At 39.6% G+C, this 21,714-nt stretch overlaps 1 protein-coding gene across 12 annotated transcripts in view; it reads left to right on the top strand.

Moving 5' to 3' along the window:
* LOC148872951 (uncharacterized) overlaps positions 1-21,714 on the top strand; it is an 81,442-nt gene that overhangs the window by 26,473 nt on the left and 33,255 nt on the right. The gene's annotated exons all lie outside the window — the stretch shown is intronic.

The following is a 21,714-nucleotide window of genomic DNA, read 5'->3' as shown; positions in this document are numbered from 1 at the left end:
CCATGTAAAACTTTGCATTTCAAAGAAATGTCACATAAATATATTTTAGTTTTGCTTCAATATAAAATTAGCTTCTTTGATCACTATTTATAGTTGAAACACAAGATCCATCCAAGAAATGACCTGCAAAAGAAAGCTTTCCTAATTTTATATTAGGCAGCACAATAGTGATGATTTAAAAAAAATAGTTTTTACTAGTAGGAGTGCAGGAGTCATGAGAGCAGAATGAAATTTGTTATTTAAAGAAAGCATCTACATGACTACATCTTTCCTCCTCTTATAATGAATTGTCTTGCTATTCCTTAATTGTTTTGTTTTCCTATTTTGTTTAATAAATCACAATTTCAGCCAAGTATAACTGTTGGAAAACGTGGGGTTACTAGTGCAGATCTATATTTGGTAGTTGTGTAAAAATAGAATTGTATATATTCCTAGGATTGTGGAAGGATTGATTTAGAAAGTTTTTCTTTCTATTTCTTTCTTTCTATTCTTGTACTTTCTATTTTCTTTTCTTTCTATTTTTCTACTTTCTATTTTCTTTTCTTTCTATTTTTTTCTTCTTTCTATTTATTGCAACAACTTACTGTATAAATATGTCGGTTGACAATAGAATGAAATACATCAGTATTCTACCATTCCAAAACATGGTATCAGAGCTCTATGTTTGTCAACCTTGAGATTTTTTTTGGCCTTCATTGCCAGTTTTTCGTGTTTTTTCTCTTCTGGCCTTCAGTGTTGATCTGTAACCAGAGGTGTTCCTTTATTGTCCTTTATTCTGGTCAGTTCTTCCCTTCTTTATTCTCCTTTCCTGCTGGCCTTATTTTTCCTCCATTAACAATGTCCGACATGACTGCAACAAGTGCTCTTGTCCAAAACGATGAAGGAGCAACAAATTCTCATCCTCACACTGGTGATTTGCATAATATTCAGACAACATATAGACTGAATGGCCAAAACTACTTGAAGTGGTCACAACTAGTGCGTACCTATTTGAAGGGAAAAGGAAAAATTAGTCACCTTCTTGGAACAAGGCCAAAGTTGGGCGAGCCAAATTTTGATGCTTGGGACGAAGAGGACTCCATGATTATGTCATGGTTGTGAAGTTCAATGACACCTGAGATCAGTGATACTAGTATGTTTCTTCTCTCTACAAAGGCTATTTGGGATGCTGTCCGACAAACCTATTCCAAAGCCCATGACGTTGCTCGTGTTTATGAGGTCAAAGTGAAGACAGTGGCAGCCAAACAAGGGAGCAGAAGTGTTACAGAGTATGCAAATCTGCTGCAAAATTTATGGCATGAGCTTGATCATTATCGGGTTCTTGAGACAAAGTGCCCTGATGATGCTGTGATCTTGAAGAATTTTATTGAAAGAGATAGGGTGTATGATTTTTTGGTCTGATTGAATGCTGAATTTGATCAGGTCTGAATACAAATTCTTGGCAAAGAATAAGTGTCTCCATTGAATGAAGTCATAGCTCTTGTCAGAGCTGAGGAAAGCCGCCGTGGAATCATGCTTGAGCCTAAAGATCCCGAAGGCTCAACCATGGTGGCAAGGGGAGGAAGTTACAATGGTTCAAAGGGTGAGAACAATCACAACTTGGCTCGTGACACAACTACCCATGACTTTAACGATAACCTCTGGTGCACCTATTGCAAGAAGCCTTGACACACAAAAGATCGGTGCTGGAAACTTCATGGGAAACCTCCCACATCTAGCAAGGAATGGGGAAATCGAGGAGTTTCAAAAGGAGTTCAACAAGCCCATAATGTCTCCACAACCCTACAGCAAGAACACTCAAGTCAGGGACCATTTAATGATGAAGAATTTGAAAGGCTAAGGAGCTTCCTGAAACCCTTGAAACCAGAAAGTGGTTCTACCTCTCTTGCTCTCTCAGGTTAGTCTTTATCTCTAGGATTACATGCCTCGACTAGTGTTTTTCCATGGATTCTTGATTCTGGAGCTACTGACCACATGACACACTTTTCACTACATTTTCTCACCTATACACCCTGTCTTAGTAATAGAAAAATTTCTGTTGCTGATGGTTCTTTCACCATAGTGGCAGGGATTGGGATTATTCAAATTACTCCATTTCTATTGATTAAAAATGTGCTTCATGTTCCTAAGTTTTCCACTAGCCTTATCTCTATACATAAACTCACCCAGGATGTGAACTGCGATGTTGTGTTCTTTCCATCTTACTATGTATTTCAGGACCAGGTTTCGGGGAAGAAGATTGGACTTGCTATGTAAAGGGATGGACTCTACTACCTTGAAGCAACCAACAAACCATCTCACACTGTTATGCATGTCACACACGAGTCATTCTTATCTACCTCCAATAAAGATTTAATTTGGCGTCATCACTTCTATTTCGGTCATCCTTCATTTGCTGTTTTAAAAACAATGCTTCCTTCCTTGTTTAAAGGAATTAATGTTGAAACCTTTCATTGTGATGTCTGTGAACTTGCTAAGAACAAAAGGGTTTCTTTCCCAATCAGCAATAAAAGATCTTCAACTCCTTTTTATTTGATTCATTCGGATATATGGGGCCCTTCTCAAATTCCCAACATTACTGGTTCTAGATGGTTTGTCACCTTTATTGATGTGGGTACCATTCTTCCCAACTTTCATAACATGGTCCAAATTCAGTTTGGTGTGAGAATTAAAAGGTTTCGATCTGATAATGCTACAGATTATTTTAATCAGAAATTGTCCCCATTTTTTCAGAAAGAAGGCATTGTGCATGAATCCTCCTGTGTTAACACTCCCCAACAGAATGGGATAGCTGAGAGGAAAAATGGCCATCTTTTGCAAACCACCCGAGCCTTTCTCTTTCAAAACCGGGTGCCAAAACAATATTGAGGGGAACCAACTTTCATAACATGGTCCAAACTCAGTTTGGTGTGAGAATTAAAAGGTTTCGATCTGATAATGCTACAGATTATTTTAATCAGAAATTGTCCCCATTTTTTCAGAAAGAAGGCATTGTGCATGAATCCTCCTGTGTTAACACTCCCCAACAGAATGGGATAGCTGAGAGGAAAGATGGCCATCTTTTGCAAACCACCCGAGCCTTTCTCTTTCAAAACCGGGTGCCAAAACAATATTGAGGGGAAGCTGTCCTTACTGCTGCATACACCATAAACAGACTACCATCTAAAATTCTTGACAACCGAAGTCCAATACAAGTCCTTTCTCAATTCTACCCTGATATTCGAACCTCAAATAATCTCACACCAAGAATTTTTGGCTACACTGCCTTTGTTCATGTCCATAATATGGGAAAATTGGATCCACGAGCAATCAAGTGTCTTCTTGGGATATTCCCCAACTCAGAAAGGTTATAAATGTTATCATCCAGCCACCAGAAAATTCTACACCTCCATCGATGTCACATTTGAGGAGGGACAATCCTTTTAAACTCAACCTTATCTTCAGGGGGAGCCCTCATTAATGGAAGATAAGGCCTCGAATCTACTCTCCTTAGATGTATTACCCTCCTTACAGTCATTCAACTGTCAAGAATCACATCCCTTTGAGTCACAATCCTCTGAGCCCCACATTCCCGAGTCTCAACAAGAGTCAAACAACCCGACCATTGAACCAAATTCAGACATTGTTAACCCCACCAATGATGTGCATGATGATGTGAGGTATATGCAGGTTTACTCTAGGAGAAGAAATCCAGATCCTCAACTTGTGCAAGTCCAAGATTCAACTCCTAATCCTGGAACTGAGGGATATCCAGAACCTGAACCTGCACCTTCACGGTCTGAGTATGACCAATCTATTGCATTGAGAAAAGGAACCAGAGAATGTACCAAACGCCCATTGTACCCTTTAGCCAAATCTGTGTCGTTCCAAAGATTCTCTAAATCCCATAAAAGTTTTCTAGCCAGCCTTAACACCATTCCAATTCTTAATACTCTAGCCGAGGCACTTTCTAATAAGGAGTGGAGAAAAGCCATGAGAGTGGAAATGGAGGCACTTGAAAAGAACAACACATGGGAAGTTGTGGATCTACCAAGAAACAAGAAGACTGTAGGTTGTAAATGGGTGTTCACAATTAAGTACAAATCTGATGGGTCATTAGAAAGGTACAAAGCACGACTGGTAGCCAAGGGATATACGCAGATTTATGGGGTAGATTATCAGGAAACTTTTGCCTCAGTAGCTAAAATGAATACAGTAAGGGTGTTGCCGTCTTTGGCTGCTAACTAGAATTGGGATTTGCAACAGTTTGATGTAAAGAATGCATTTCTCCATGGTGATCTAGAAGAAGAGATATACATGGACATTCCATCGGGTTTTGGAGAAGGCATTAAGGGGAACAAAGTTTGTAGGTTGAAGAAAACACTATATGGCCTCAAACAATCTCCGAGAGCATGGTTTGGAAGGTTTACAAAGGTGATGCTTAGTATAGGTTACAGGCAAAGTCAAGGTGACCACACATTGTTTATCAAACACACAGCCTCAGGGGGAGTTACTGCACTATTAGTCTATGTGGACAATATAATCGTTACTGGGAATGATAAAAAGGAGAAGGAAGCATTGAAAAACTGCCTTTCCAGAGAATTTGAGATAAAAGACTTGGGGAGACTAAAGTATTTTCTCGGAATTGAAGTTGCACATTCTAAACAAGGCATCTTTATCTCTCAACAAAAGTATGCTGTTGATCTTTTGGGAGAAACAAGAAATATGGCATCTAAACTAGCTTCCACGCCTATAGATCCCAATCATAAACTTGGAGAAGTCAACGAGAATGCAAGTGTAGACAATGAGATGTTCCAAAGACTGGTTGGAAAACTTATTTATCTTGCACATAACGATCAGATATTGCATACGTTGTAAGTGTAATAAGTCAGTTTATGCATAATCCTAAAGAAGTTCATCTGCAGGCTGCTCATCGAATTCTGCACTATTTGAAAGCCAATCCAGGAAAAGGAATTTTATGCAGAAGAAATGGAGGACTGGCTCTTGAAGCATATACAGATGTCGATTATGCAGGATCTCCTGTAGATAGACGATCCACTTCCGGTTACTGTACCTTCTTGGGAGGGAACTTAGTCACTTGGAGGAGTAAGAAGCAAAATGATGTGGCTCGGTCAAGTGTAGAGGCAGAATTCAGGGCTATGGCACAAGGAGTGTGTGAATTACTCTGGTTGAAGATAATTTTAGAAGATCTGAAGATTCCACGAGAAGAGCCTATGAAACTTTATTGTGATAACAAGTCAGCCATCAATATTGCTCACAATCCTGTTCAACATGACATGACGAAGCACATCGAAATTGACCAACACTTTATAAAAGAGAAACTAGACAACAAGTTGATTTGCACTCCCTATGTGTCTACAAAAGGACAACAGGCCGATGTACTTACTAAAGGGCTCAATAGTACAGACTTTCGAAGAATTATAGCCAAGCTGGGAATGGAGGATTTCTATTCACCAGCTTGAGGGGGAGTGTTGGAAAACGTGGGTTTACTATTGCAGATCTATATTTGGTAGTTGTGTAAAAATAGAATTGTATATATTCCTAGGATTGTGGAAGGATTGATTTAGAAAGTTTTTCTTTCTATTTCTTTATTTCTATTCTTGTACTTTCTATTTTTCTACTTTCTATTTTCTTTTCTTTCTATTTTTTTCTTCTTTCTATTTATTGCAACAACTTACTGTTTAAATATGCCAATTGGCAATAGAATGAAATACATCAGTATTCTATCATTCCAAAACAATAACAGAACACAGTTTCTCTCGTTTACGGTTCAGAGAGAAGATAGATTCTTTTGCCTACTTCTAACTTCTTATTAATGAGTACACATAGAAAGTACTTTTTCCTTGTTTTCCCATGACGATATTTGGAGGAATTGGGGAACTGTAGCAAGGAGTTTGCTAAAAAACTGTAGCAAGGAGTTCAGAACTAAAAGTTAAGTTGGTTAAAACTTGGGTACCTCCTGAAGAGGGCTTCATTAAGCTTAACGTTGATGGTAGCAGTTTGGGGAACCCAGGACCTTCAGGAATTGGGGGTGTTTTTAGGAATGCATCTGGCAATATAGTGGCTCTGTTTTCAGGTCCTATTGGTGTGGGTGACGTGGGGATTCTAAGCTGATAATTGGTTGGCTTAGGAATTCAGATTCTGTTGTGGGGCATATAGGGATGTAATGAAAAGATTCAAATGGCTGACATAATATGATAGTAAGAATTCAATGGGAAAGGAGGTCGGCTAATGGTATAGATTATTATTTAGCTAAGCAAAGGGTGATCACCTGTTTTGGGCTTAGTTGTAATGGGGTGCTGTTTGGGTGGCTTCATCTCACACCTCCCCTTGTTGCTTTCAAAAGTATTTTTAAGATTAAAAGCCAGTTTGATTGATGCTGATCCTACAAACAAGTTTAAGAAAGTTTATAAGACAAGAGGATCTATGGTCAAAGGTTTAAAAAAGAAGATTGTTGATTGAGTGGCTGCAATCTGGTAAGTTGGGATCCTGTATTTATAGACAGCCCATAAGGGAAATCCTCAACACAACAAGGGTGATTGGTGCATGCTTCAAATGGACATGGAGATCAGCTAATGGTTTAGCTGACACGTTGGCTAAACAAGGGACCGTGAGGGAGAGAATGTTCTGGGCAGTTTTGTAAGAAAGATAACTGGGGGCTCAAAACCTGTTTAGGGGTTGACAGCTTTACTTAACTCTGGAAGTTTATTCTTAAGTTGTATTAATGAAGTTACCGTTTCCAATAAAAAAAGGTTTAAAAAAGAAGATTGATGAGAACTGGGAAGTCGAGTCTCAAGCTTTAGAGGGGGAGGAGCTTCATTGGCCCTTAGTTTCTACGGATGGCTTGGTGACAAGGTCATAGTCAGAGCAAAAGGAGTCCGTGGAAGATTGAGAACGCAAGATGATTCTAAGTGGGTCTTTCTCTGCCAGGTTGTGGGTAAAGGGGGATAGGCAGAGATTGAGAGTTTGGTAGATAGGCATGTTAGCAAGAGAGAAGAGAGACTAAAGAAGACCATTTTTGGCGAAGGAGGAAAGGCGTGGAATGAGGATGGAGATGGGCACAATGAAGTGTTTGAAGTAGAAGATTAAGATTCTCTTGGTTGGGGGGCTCTCTTTTGCTCTCTCCCTGATTTGTAATCATTGGTTTTCTCTATTGTTTTGTTGGTTGGGTGTTATCTTAACGCCCTATTGATGTTTTGTAATCTGTTCCTTTTTTTCTTTTAATGAAATTTTCTTTTTTACTTTTCAAAAAAAAAACATCATAGAAATTTCGCTTGTCAACTTTACAATCCCAATGTTTCATGCAGACCAATATGCGCAAAGTTTAAAATGTCGGTGTTGGTGGAAATGTTGATCATCCAAATATAGGAAACATGTCGGAAATGTTGGAAACGTCATGGAAATATTGCAAAAACTATAGACATGATGGAAAGTGGAAACATTGTGAAATTTGCAAGCTTATAAAAAAATGTGAAATATGCAAAAATAAAGAATGTATTTAAGTAATGATAAAAGATGTATGGGTAGACCCTTTTAAATTATTATGTTGTTCCGAATCTTCAAAGTTACATGATAGAGTGAGTTCAAGCAAATTTTAAACTCGTAAAAAGTGCAAATGATTCTGATAGTTCAATCGATTAACTAATTATACAATAAAAAACTAAGATTTAACTTATATTTGAAAAGAATTTCAAGTGGGGTCAAAGTGGTAATCATGGCCATTAGGTGGAATATAGTACTGCTACTCCACGTATCTAAAATATTGTCACCAACTTATGTTATAATACTCCCTTGTAACTTCCTGAACAAGAAAATTAAGTTTTTGCTTTCTACTAGTTCTCTGCCTCTCGCTTTGCTCGTTTGTGCAGCTCTACCATTCAAAAATCAAAATTGCGCCATTTCTCCTTTCAACAACAATGGAACTTGGAGCTAAAAGCTCAGATGAACCTTGGGCCAAACTTAAAATGCAATGTTAGCCATGAAGACATCAAAGTTAAAGCAGAGAGAAGTAGGATGATTCAACATTCAACATATTTTGGCAGTTTCAGGGCTCTAGGTATTCATTTGATATCCCATCATCACAGATTGCTCTATGGAAACATGAAGTCGAGAGAACAAGGTTTCACACAAGTGAGAAGATGGAAAAAGGAAATGACAATCGAAGTGATGAAGTTCATTCAAGAGGTAGGTAAGAGTTGAAGTTGAATGGTAACGAGGAAGAAGCTAGGTTCTGTATGGCAACAAGGTGGAGACAGGAGTTAGTGCTTGAATCAAAGAAGTTTGTCTTTGAGGAGAGCAGAACTGGAGGACAGGGCTCCTTGAAGATTAGGGAAGAGAAGAAAGCAACGATGCTTTTGGTGGGGGAAGCTACATTGTGGCTGAAGGGATTCATAGGAGCAGCTTATTCAGTAAAAATAAACGATGGAAGATATAGTTGATGCAGTAAAAGAGAAGATATGAAGCTGTATTGAGATGTAATGGCAAGGGCTGGTTTATTACAGTTACAGAAAACTTTGGGGATGGGAAGAGGCAGATGGTCTGTATACCAGAGGGGAAGAAAAACGAAGGATGGCAGAAATTTGCAGATAAACTTGAAGCTTACCTGACAGACCGAAGATCAGAGAAGATGGAAGCGGAGGAAAACCTTGAGAGGGGGGGTGGAGACCTGACAACCCCCAATGCAGTAGCTGAAGCAAAGGAACATGAAATAACTATTGCTAGTTCAACAAAGGTTCAAAAGCTAGAAATGGAGGTTGAGAAGGGGGTTTGGGAGCAGAGATTTGTTCTTACAGCAAGACAACAAATTGTAGATTGGAGGCCTATGATGGAGCTGATAGTTGAGAAATTGCAGATAAAGTCCTCGGCAATGGTGGTTCCCTTCAGTAAATCGAGGGCAATGCTTGATATTGGAGAGGAGTTTGTGGAATTTGCTTTTATTAAAACTGATGAGGGGCCCATACTGATAGAGAGGTGGCATGTGTCGTGTAATGAATGGGAGATTACAACGGGAAGCTTCACAATAAAGCTGATTGGGCTCCCCTTCAATTATTGGAATGGAAAATGCCTTGATAAGATTGTTAGACTTCTGGGTGAAGGGATGGGAGATTCATCATATGGATGGCCGAACCTTGCAGGAAGGCTGGGCGAAATTTAAAAAATTTCTCTCCCATCGGGAATCACATTCCCTATTTTAGAAAACTGCATTTTCAACGATCAATCTTGAACCAAAACCGGACCAGATCTGAAACCAAAAGGGAGGAGATGGATATACCTGATACGAAGTAGCAGTAACTCCCAATGAAGGTGTTCACGCCCAAGGAGAAGACCAAAACCCGCTTCCACTGAAGATGACACAGTGTGTGAAGAAGCAGGATCAACAGGGTGGTTCTTCAGCAAGAATCGAACAGAGGCTAGTGAGCACGTCTTCAAATTGTTTCTTTAACCAAGAAACAATATCAAGAACCTTTCTTGATCAATTCCTCAAGAGGAATCGAACTGGGTAGGGTTGGCAAGAATATGAGAGAATTCTATAGGTTGCTGTCTTATAAAACTGAGGAATTCACCCCCTATTTATATTCTTCTTTGGATCAGCCTCCTAATCTAATTAGGAGAGAGTTTCTTGATCCAAGTCTGATATTTGGATTTGGACTCTTAAATGGATAAGACTTTATCTTATCCTTTCAGCTAATCCTAATAAGATTATAAATCAGATCTTGCCTCCTTTTAATTAACTAATTTAAGCCCAGTTCGAATTGGGCTTTAGGCCCATTAAGCTTATGTGCTCACTTACCCCTTAACCTACTGCCCAGTTGGCTCTCTTTGTATGGCGTGGGACTCAAACATTGATCTACTCATCAACCACATGGGTTCAGCTCAGCCTTTGTTACAAGGCCTGGCCGAATTGATTGTAGGAGACAGTGAACTTCCGAGTCCATCACCATGGGCTCTTAATGGGCCCAACATTTACACTAAATGGTCCTTGGATCTAGCCACCTTATGAAAACCCAAGGACTATGGGGAAATGCAAGATTAACCCATTAGGTATTACCCTCAATGGTCTTACACTTAACCTCTCAGCCCATAATGATCAAACACTGCTCGACAAGAGATGACCTCTCCCTTGGCTGCAAGGAACAATGTTGCACTCTCTACTCACATGGATCCCGGGAATTAAAACCTTTTTGCAAACATTTTGAAACCATAATATATATGTATATCTCTATATAAATATGTTTTGCAAAAACAAATTTCAACGTTTGAAATCATCTGTCGACAGTTTAGGTTTCCATCAGAGAGAGTGCATTCGCCGGCCATTCACTTTGTCCGACAAAGGGGTTGATCTTGTCACTATAATCACCCACTCAGGTGAATCAAAGACAACCCAATCCGACATACCCAGGTTTTGACCCCCTCTAAGGATCTCACTGATTGGCATATCAAAGATAGCCCAATCCGACACCTAGTGCAGTACCATACTCGAGTCTAGGGATTAGGTGTAACATTTCAGTTTTGCTCATCTGTTTTCAAGGTCCAAGGCAATATTGGAATATGGTCCGGTTTAGGGTTTCAAGAAAACCCACACTACATGTACCTCAGGTCTCACCCTGGTAGCTAAGACTAGCCACCCCAACCAACTTGGTGGCACATCAGTGTTAGCCTTGGCAGGATAAATCTCCCCAGATCTATCCAACGGTTGTGAAGATTTTAAACTAACACGAGTCTCATAAGTGTTCAGTTTAAGGGTATTACACAGAAACACACCACAATGACATGAATCAATTATGTACTTTTATTCATTTTCAATAAATGTCAAAAGATACATCAATCTGATTGGAGCTAAGGGCATAATTGTCTAACATTGGGTGGGAGAATGGAAGGGAATAATATTAACAACCTACAGGCGGCTTGTGTCAAAATATCAGGGGTTAAGCCAGAGGAAATCCCACAGTTGTTGGTTCTTTTCACCGGCAAATGGAGGAAGATTAGATCCTGTCGGAGATGGAAGCAATCTTGTGGAAGGAGTGCACTGAGGAGAACAACGATGCTGAGGTGGAGGCGTTGGGCTCATGTGGCAGGAGAAGACAGGTAGAGGGAGGAGAAGATGGCGGTGTTCCAAATGGGGAAGGAGAACACTTGGTGTCTAGAGGTCGAACCGACACCTGCTAAGAGAGTTTATCTCCCCTCTCCTCTTTGTATTTTTTTTAATTATTTTTCAATGAAATCCATTCAGTTGTTGGTAAAAAAAATCACATTAGCATTTGTAGCTTTCATTTGGAACTATGTTGATTCCGATAATATTTCGTGTTGATACTCATGAAAATGGAAATGTGCCATGGAAATATTATATAATACTATCTCTTGTAACTTCACATAGCACTTGTAGCTTTCATTTGGACATATGTCGGTTCCAGTAATATTTCGTGCTAGTAATCATGGAAATGGAAATATGCTGTTGAAGTATTAGGAAATTTGTGAACATTTTAAGCCATGATAGGCATTTTTGATTTCTCTTAAAAGTTAAGAAATTGTTGGAAAAGCAATTTTAATTAGAATCACCTTCTTCACATATCTTAGGGTTGGATTAGGTTTCTTCTTTTAGGATAAGTTGTGCCAAGAAACTTTAGAGGGAATTAGAGACGTGGTGAGTTGCTGAGTGCTTGTTGTACTTTGACATTTTAACCTTATTTTCAAGAATTACATCAACTTACCAGGAGTAAAAGTTGGGATTTGTCTGCCTACCCTCCTATCGGTTTGAAACACTGGAGGTTTTTCTGTTAAGAGGGGAGATTCTCTGGAATTCTGTGCCTTCTGCTGTTTGTTGAACGGTATGGGAAAGAAGAAATCATGGGGTCTTTGAGGACAATGTTTTATCTGTGGAGGAGGTGACTAGTAAAACTGAATGGGCCCTAATGCAGTAGACAAGTGTTTTGAAGTAGTTTTTTGGGACCACAGCCAGCAGCTTTAAGGTTCAATGGAACATAATTGTTTTTGATGCTTGCTGTAAGGTTGTAGGTTTCATATGGTGTACAAGTTATTTGAGGAAAATACAGAGGATAATCTATACTTAATTGTATATGTTTTGTAAGGGCATCTCACCCTCTTTATTGTTTTGGCAATACAATATACTTTTATAAAAGAAAATAGGATCAGTTTGGTCTTGTAGACACCTGGGGAAGTTGCTTTGTTTAATAAAGTAGTATTAGATTATTTACTTGGCCTAGCAGAAATTTAGGCTTTGTTTGGATAATCTGTTGCTTTTGGAGCTTTGGGCTGTGAAAGCAAAATTGAGCTGAGGTGTTTCGAGTGTTTGGCAAAAGTCGCTTTTGAAAACATTATAATTTGGAGCCAAAACAGATTTTGATTGAGCTGCTTTGGGCTTTCTGGGGTTTTCACCAAACATAGCTTATAGGCTATCTAGGTGGGGCCCACCTTGTAAAGCCAGAAGGTGCTATGTGGAAGCCCTTCCAAACAAGCACTTATTATTGTTTTTTGATAAGTAATAGCAGCTTTATTAATTAAAATCAAAGGATACATAGAACAAACTTCCCACAATGAGGCACGAGGAGCACTTAATTTCTATTATTAAGCAACAGCAATATATATTATGTTCCCTGGGCATTATTGCATGTCAAGTGTTGTATGGGTTCTCTAAAGAATAAGCCTGAAGCTACACCCGAAGAAGAGCCACTGCCAAGGTGCTCTGGGGGTCAACTACATATTGAGGTATGCTTGTGAGGCATGAGTCATGGCACGCTTCACACCTTTTTCATGCTTCAAGCTTGAGATATTGAGCATCATGAATATGATGCATGACTTCGATAAAGTATGAAATGCAAAATAATATTCTTTTCCTAACTAATCAATTGGGTACCTAAGCATTAAGATTGTTTTTGTTAAAGTTTGTACTTTGTTACTGACAAAGAGTACATAAAACCAGAATTAGATATTATATGATTATGTATTTTCTGAAAAAAATTGTTCCCATGAAGTTAGTGCCTCGTGCTTTAGGAAAGTTAAATGTTTCAGTCTATTAGGAAAAGAAAATAAAAGGAATTGCCTCGCCTCAGAGTTCTGGCCTTAGCATTTTTTTGATGAGTAATAGTAAATTTTATTAATTCATAACCTGATTTAAAAGTGTAATTTCATACAACCCATGGAGAGGCACGAGCTGCAGCCCCTCCTAGAAGCTTACAAGTACACTAAAATAAATTACAGAAATCACAGTTGAGCCCAAAACATTTCTTCCCTATTTACCCCTTGTTTGGCCAACCCATCAGCCATAGCATTTGTTGATCTCCCCGCCCATTGTATAGAAACCAACATATTCCTTGTTTTTTTTTTTTGATCAATAACAAAAGCTTTATTAATGATGTGAAGATCTGTGAAACTTTAGATACAAAAGGGGGAGGTAAAATGTCTTTGCTCCCCATCAACGAAATACAATGAAAGAAAGTTAAAAATTAACCCAAAAGATAAATTATCAAAAAAAAAAAGCCCAAAAGATAGACTCCCTATTCATCCCTTGCTTGGCCAACCCATCTGCAAATGGGTTAATGGTCCTCTTCACCCAGCTGTTTTGTATCTCAATGTCCCTACACAGCCATAAGAATTTTTTCTTTTCATTCTTATAGCTCCATAGACCACTGTCTTCTTTCTTCAACCAACGAATCACCACCTTTGAATTACCTTCCAGGACCAAGCGTTTGATATTTAGTTCCCTTGCTCTTTGAATTTCTTCCAGAGCTGCAAGGATCTCAGCCCTAAGAGAGTCTCCTTCTCCTATAGGGCCTGAGGACAAAGCAATAATAATAATCCCTTCCTCATTCCTGAATACTCCCCCAATCCCAGAGGGACTTGGATTCCTTAAGCTACTGCCATCAAAATTCAATTTTATAAATCCAGAGGGAGGAGGGGACCATGAGGGACTAAGAGTCCTCTTACACAGAGCAGATGTAGCTATCTCTTTCCAGTTTCTTAACAAGTCAGCCACCTGAAAGTCTGAAAACAACTCCATAGATTTTAGCCAATGGGCAGCCCTTAAAAGTATTAGGTCTAATAGGTCTTCCAGGGTTCTTTCCTTGTCTGAAAAATTCGTGAATTTCTTTCTTTTACAGGGACCAACACATGGCTGCCCTAACACTCCACATAATCTTCCCTTGCTTCTTAGGCCATTTGAAAAACGAAGGAGAGAACAACCTTTGGACATCGGGAGGATTCCAAGAACACCCAATACGGGAAAGAGCCCACTCCCATACAATTTTAGTAACCTTACAAGAGACCATAAGGTGGTAACCTGATTCCCCATCAGCTTTACAAAGAGAACATCTATTAGGAAGTAAACAATAATTGGGTCTCTTTTTTTGAAGTAAATAATTTGTGTTTATTTTTTCCAGGAAAATTTCCCAACAAAAAATACCAACCCGAGAGGAATAGGCTTGCTCCAAAATTCCTTAATCGGAAAGGACAACCCAACAGGGACAAAAGTGTCCAAATTAGGGCCGCTTGGACGCATCTCCACATAATTCTCCCACTTTTTGTAGGCCAAGAAAAAGTAGAACGGTCAAAGACCATGCGAACTTCTGCTGGTAAGCTCCAACTACTCCCAAATAGCGAGTGTAACTAAGCCCATAAGTCTGCAAAAAAGGACACACTTTTAGTAGAAGGTAACAATCCTCCCCATGAGCTCTACAGAGGGTACACCAGTTAGGAGAAATACAGAGGAAAGGTCTTCTCTTTTGTAAGTTATCTAGAGTGTTTATTTTCCATTGGTACACTTCCCAACAAAAAGCTATAATATTTGGGGGAACTAACCTGCACCAAATTTCCTTTGATGGAAAAAGTTGTTGGACAGAAGACTGAGAGATGGACTTAAAGTACGAAGCACAAGTAAAGTTCCCTTTGGGCCTAGGAGCCTGCACCCTTTTGTCTAGCTTAGAGGGGTCCAAGCAAACTTGATTGAGGCTGCCAAGCAAGTCAGAGAGGGATTCAATTTCATTGTCCCTTAATCCCCTACGAAACTCGAATCCAATTAGGAGCCATAGGTGTTCCCAAAGACGAGACAAGATTTGAGGCCACCTCTTTTTTATACAATGAAATAGAAAATAATGAAGGGAATATGCCCTTTAGATGGGTGTTTCCTACCCAGATGTCCTCCAAAAATTGGACAACATTGCCAGAACAAACTTCATACCTGACAAACCTGAGAAATTGAGGAAGAGTGTTGTGGATGACCTTTCAAGGTGTTGCCAAGCTAGCTTGCCTTGATACACCAACGTCCCACTCATTCTCTGGACTCCCATGAATGCTTCCCACCACTTCATGCCAAAGCCTCTCACTTTCCAGTGGCCATTGCCAAAGCCATTTCCCGAACAAAGCTTGATTTTTTCAACAATCCTCCCTATTCCCAAACCTCCATCTTCTTTTATTCTACAAACTATTTCTCATTTAATCAAATGATATATTTTTTTTCCTTCTTCCGACTCCCATAGAATATCTTTTATCAATTTCTCCAACTTCCTGGCTTCCCTAGGTGGTATCCTAAAAACAGAGAGGAAATAAGTGGGTAAGTTAGCCAATGTAGCTTTTATTAGAGTGATTCTCCCTCCCAATGAGGTGTAATTCTTCTTCCATGAAGCTAATCTCTTCCCAAAATTTTCTAGCATTGGGGTCCAAAAACTGCTCTTCTTAAGATTTGCCCCTAATGGAAGCCCTAAGTAGGATATAGACCAAGAAGAAATGAAACACTCAAGACACTCTGATATGGCCTCAATCTCCTAATCCTCCAGGTTAATACTTGCTATGCAGCTCTTTTCCAGATTTATTTTCAAATTTGATACTCTTCCAAAACCTTTGATTAGCTCCTTTGGGTTTTCTACCTTCTCGCTAAGACTTCCTTCACAAAAAATCTATAGGTCATCTACAAACTGAAGGCGGGTGACTGGAATCTGATTTCTCCCTACTCTCCAACCCCTAATGGTATCTTCTCTATCAGCCTTATTGTAGAGAACAGTGATGTGGGCCCCACAGCTGTGGTCCCACTCTGTACGTAGGGTAGAATGTATCTAGTCACAACAGTGGTTATTTTTCTGTTCTGTTATTTCTAGTTTCAGTTTTATATTGTTTGTTATTTGTTAGCAGTTATGATGTAAACACCAAGGGCAGATATGTCCTTTCATGTAACTAGCATAACCTATATTTATTAACTTAAAGTGGCGGCGGCAGAAGATTGACATTCTGTTCTTCTCCTCAAAATCTGTGTTCTAGTGCTCTTCCATCACTCTTTCTTCTACATCTTCTTCACTTTTTCTTCTCATCGAACCTGAAATCTCTTAGTGATCAAGACTGAATAGCAGTCTTGAAAAACTACATGGTATCAGAGCCAAGTTAGGGTTTTTCATGTGAGTCTAATACCAGCCGACCACATGAGAATTTCCTAGGACTGAAAGCTGAAAAGGAGGAGTTCGCAGACTGATTCTTGGAGATTGCCAGAGGTACTAGCAGCTGTTGGAAACTTGCTAGGATTGCTGAGTGTTGGTGGTCAGGAAGGATCAGAGAAGACTAGGGTCCAGATACTTCAGCCCCAGAGCCCATAGAGACTTCCCCTACAGATGATCTTGACCTTCCGATTGCAGTCCGTAAAGGGAAACGACATTGTACTACATCCACAGCCCACTGTATTTCCCATTTTTTATCCTATGATCGCCTATCTCCTACCTACAGGTCCTACCTTAGCTCCATTTCCAATGTCCCTATTCCAAGAACAATGCAAGAAGCCCTATCCGTCCCTGAATGGAAAGATGCAATGCAAGTTGAGATGGATGCTCTGTTGAAGAAAAATACCTGGGAGGTAGTTGATTTGCCAAAAGGAAAGAAACCAATTGGATGCTGATGGGTATTTACGGTGAAACGTAATGCAGATGGATCTATTGAGAGGTATAAAGCTCGGTTAGTTGCACGAGGGTTTACACAGACTTATGGCATAGATTACTTGGAGACATTTGCACCGGTAGCCAAGATGACTACTATTCAAATTCTCTTGTCCCTTGTAGCAAGTCACACCTGGCCTTTATACCAAATGGATGTGAAAAATGCCTTTCTGAATGGAGATCTGCAGGAAGAAGTTTACATGCGTTTGCCTCTTGGATTCTATGATGCAGGAGTCGGTAAGAAGGTCTGCTGGCTCAACAAGGCTTTGTGTGGTTTGAAACAGTCACCTAGGGTTTGGTTCGATAGATTTAGACTAGCACTTGTGAAGTTTGGATATGTACAGGCCCAGTCAGATCATACCCTATTCATCAAGAGGGTGGAGTCCTCTTTGACACTGTTGGCAGTATATGTTGATGATATTGTGGTCACAGGGAATGATAGCCATGAGATTGAGTCTCTTAAACAACTTCTTCACCAAGAATTTGAGGTGAATGACCTTGGTGTACTCCGGTATTTTTTGGGTATTGAGGTTGCTAGATCCAAACAGGGGATCTTTATATCTCAAAGGAAATATGTCCTAGACCTGTTGGCAGAAACTGGAAAGTTAGGTGTCAAGCCTGCAGATACACCAATTGAACAGAATCACAGGATTAGTGCCGAGAGTGGGGAGTTTCTTGAAGACAAAGTTATGTTCCAACAATTGGTAGGAAAGCTCCTATATCTCTGCCTCACGCGGGTATATATTACTTAGGCTGTTAGTGTTGTCAGCCAATACATGCATTCTCCTAGAACCACACATCTTCTTGTAGCAGAAAGAATCTTAGCTTACTTGAAGAGATGCCCAGGTAGGGGTATATTTTTCAAGAACAACAATCACATGAAGGTGGAGGTTTATACTGATGCAGATTGGGCTGGGAGTGTTGATAACAGAAGGTCTACCTCGGGATATTGTGCCCTTGTGGGAGGAAACCTTGTCTCCTGGAGAAGTAAGAAACAAAGTGTTGTCTCCCGGTCAAGTGCTGAAGCAGAATACAGGTCCATGGCCAATGGAGTGGCTGAAATCCTACGGCTAAGATCTCTACTTGAGGAGTTGGGTATTGAGTATGAGAAGCCCCTGATGCTGTACTATGATAATCAAGCCGCCATTAATATAACACATAATCCAGTACATCATGATAGAACCAAACACATTGAAGTTTACCGCCATTTTGTGCGAGAGAGGGTCTCATCTCAAGAAGTATGCCTCCCTTACATCACATCCAGTATGCAACTAGCAGACATTCTTACTAAAGTCGTATCAAGAAAGAAGCTAGAGACGGATCTATCTAAATTGGGAATGATGAACATATACTCCCAATTTGAGGGGGAGTGTAGAGAACAGTGATGTGGGCCCCACAGCTGTGGTCCCACTCTGTCTGTAGGGTAGAATGTATCTAGTCACAGCTGTGGTTATTTTGCTGTTCTGTCATTTCTAGTTTTAGTTTTATATTGTTTGTTATTTGTTAGCAGTTATGATGTAAACACCACGGGCAGTCATGTTCTTTCATGTAACTTGCATAACCTATATATATTAACTTAAAGTGGCGGCGACAGAAGATTGACATTCTGTTCCTCTCCTCAAAATCTGTGTTCTATTGCTCTTCCATCACTCTTTCTTCTACATCTTCTTCACTTTTTCTTCTCATTGAACCTGAAATCTCTTAGTGATCAAGAATGAATAGCAGTCTTGAAAACCTACACTTACTAATGATTCTGCTAATTACCTCAGCTACTAATGTAAATAGGAAAGGAGAGAGTGGGTCCCCTTGCCTAACTCCCCTACAAGCTGGAAAATAAATCTTTCACCACACCATTAACCAATATAGAGTAGTTACAAGTATTAAGATGTCTAGATATCCAACTACACCACTTGTTCCCGAAACCACAATTCCTCATCACCTCTAACAAAAACTCCCAATCCACCAAATTATAGGCCTTTTCAAGATCCAATTTACACATGAAACCTCTTTTCCTAGATCTTTTCATTTCCTCCACACATTCATTGATAATTAGGATCTGATTTTTTATTTGTCGCCTTTGAATGAAAGCCCCTTGAGTTTGGATAATAATAGATGGGGGAACTTTGATCTTCGAAGAGAGCACTTTAGCCAGGATTTTATATATGCTCGTCACCAGACTAATAGGCTTGAAATCTTTTTTGGTGGTTGGCATCAATCTTCTTAGGGGTGAAGGCTAAGAATGTGGCATTGACTCCAAGGCTTATTGTGTTGTTATATGCAAATTCCTTAAATACTTCAACTAGATCCTTTTTTAGTACCTCTTAACAATCTTGATAAAAAGGCATTGTAAAGCCATTTGGGTTTGGAGCCTTAGATCTATCCATTAGAATGACAATTTGCTTTATCTCTTCTTCCTCGAAATTCCTTTCCAACCACCTTGCCTTTGTTAGATAGTGTATGCCCTTAGCTCCAATCAGATTGATGTAAATAAACATTTATTTGTACATTGTTGTTTCATGTTCATATTGGTATGTTTTCTGTGTATTAGCCCTTAAACTGGACACGTAAGAGACTTGTGTTAGTTTAGAATGTTCTCAACCATTGGATAGACTTGGGGAGTTTATCCTGACAAGGCTGACACTGGTTTGCTGCCAAGTAGTTGGACAAACTTGTCTCAACTGCTAGGGTTAGACCCGAAGCACAGACAGTGGGTGTTTGGAAGAAACACTGAACCCGGACCAATTTCCAGTTATGCCTTGGACCTTGGAGATAAATGTGCAAACCTGGAATGTTACACTTTACCCCGTACTTGATTATGGCACTGCACTAGGTGTTGGATTGGGTTCTTAGATATGCCATCGATGAGATCCATCAAGGGTCAAATACCTAGGCATGTTGGGGCAGTTTGGGAAATCACCTGAGTGGGTGATTATAGTGATAGGATTGGCCCCTTTGTTGGACAAAGAGAATATTAGGGTTTACACTCTCTCTGATGGAAACCTAAACTGTCGACAGTAGTGGATTTCAACTGTATTTGAAATCTGATTTTGCAAAATGTATTTTTATGTTATACTACTATTTTATGAAAAAAGGTTTGCAAAATGTTTTAATCCTGGGATCTATCCGAGCAGAGAGTGTGACACTATACCTTGCAGTCAGGGGAGAGGTCCTTCCCTGTCGTGCAGTGTTGTGATCATTATGAGCCGAGAGGTTAAGTGTAGGTGACCATTACAAGGTTGATTACCTGATGGGCTTTATCTCACATAAGTCCATTATCCTTGTGTCTTCATAGGGTGGCTGAATCCAAGGATCTTTTATGTGTAATTGTTGGCCCAAATTAAGCCCATGCTAATTAGCTCAGGGGTTTACTACCCTGAGTAGTGAATTCGGCCTAACCTCTTTTAGAGGTGGGGCCAAACCCTCATGGACTTGTGTGAGACCTTTGTGGGGTCCCACGCCATACAATATCAGGCCCAAAATGGCCATGCAACACCTAGGGACGTGAGCCTTTGGAGAAAATGGGCCAAAGGCCCATTACTAATATGATTAGTTAAACTGTCACATGACAAGTTAAGTTGTCATGTGATTTGGGTCGAAACTAGACATGGTTATCTCTTAAAAGGAGGACGATGCTTATCTCTTAAAAGATTCCAGATCCAAATCAGATTTGGATAATCTCCAAATTAGATTAGGAGAATTCTCCATATAAGGGGGTTAAGAGGAAGAGGGCAATTAGAACTTGTTCTCTTCACTCTCTTGCTCTCTCCTCTTCTCTCTTCTCTCCCAGAAACCCTATCACGACCTAGCCATTGCAAGAACTGATTTTTATCAGTTTTTCCTCCGAGTTTTTGCAAGAAAAACATTGGGAAATCAGGTTCACACATCCCATCCGATCCAAGCAAGTTGGATAGCAGTTTTGCTGAAAACAATGTTGCTGAACTGACTTCTCCCGTACATGGTGCCATCTTTAGTTGGAGGCTGGTTTTGGGACTGATATTGGGCGTGAACATTCACTATGGGAGCAGCGATTTGTGATCTCCGTATTAGGTACAATCAGCTTTATTTTTTGTTTCAAATCTGGTCTGGTTTAGTGCAAGATTTATCCAGAAATCCAGATTTTGAAATTACTGGGAAATTGGTTCCCAGGTTGGGATAGAAAAATTTTTGAAATTTTGCCCAGCCATTTAATATGGTTTGGCCATCCATATGATGGATTCTAATCCTTCCAACTGCTTTTTCATCATCCAATCTTGGCCATTCCACCCCCTCCACATTTGCTTTCTCACTCAGAGGCCTTCTAAAAGTCAATTTAAAATGGTCCACAAACTTCCCGACAATAACATCTTGGTTAGTAATCACCTCCTCATCTATCTTCAATTTGGTCATAATATTTTTTCTTTGTCTCCCATTTGCCAGGTCATGAAAAAATCTAGTGTTTCCATTGCCTTCCTTTATTCACCTGTGCCTAGATTTTTGTCTCCAACTAATTTCCTCTCTCAATAATACCTCTTCCAAATCGTTTTTCAATTGTCTCCTTAAACTTCTGTCTTCCTCGGTCACAAGATTTTGAGATTCCTTGATGTCCATGTCTTCTATCCGAGTGATTAGGCTCTTTTTTTTTTTTGATCAGCAAAAAGGCTTTATTAATAACAGAGAAATATTGAATTACAATTACAATAGTTATAGGTTGCAGAATGCATTAACCCAATCTGCAAACACATACAAACAGTTACAGTTTTGCTCAGTACAAGGTAGATCTATTTGCCCCCTGTTTTTCTAGGGTGTCCGC

The sequence above is a fragment of the Nelumbo lutea genome, chromosome 2, assembly GCF_056320005.1.
Source record: "Nelumbo lutea isolate HS-2025 chromosome 2, American lotus-T2T, whole genome shotgun sequence".
Lineage (NCBI taxonomy): Eukaryota > Viridiplantae > Streptophyta > Magnoliopsida > Proteales > Nelumbonaceae > Nelumbo > Nelumbo lutea.
Note: the sequence above shows the minus strand (reverse complement) of the source record. Positions and strands in the feature narration are given on the sequence as shown.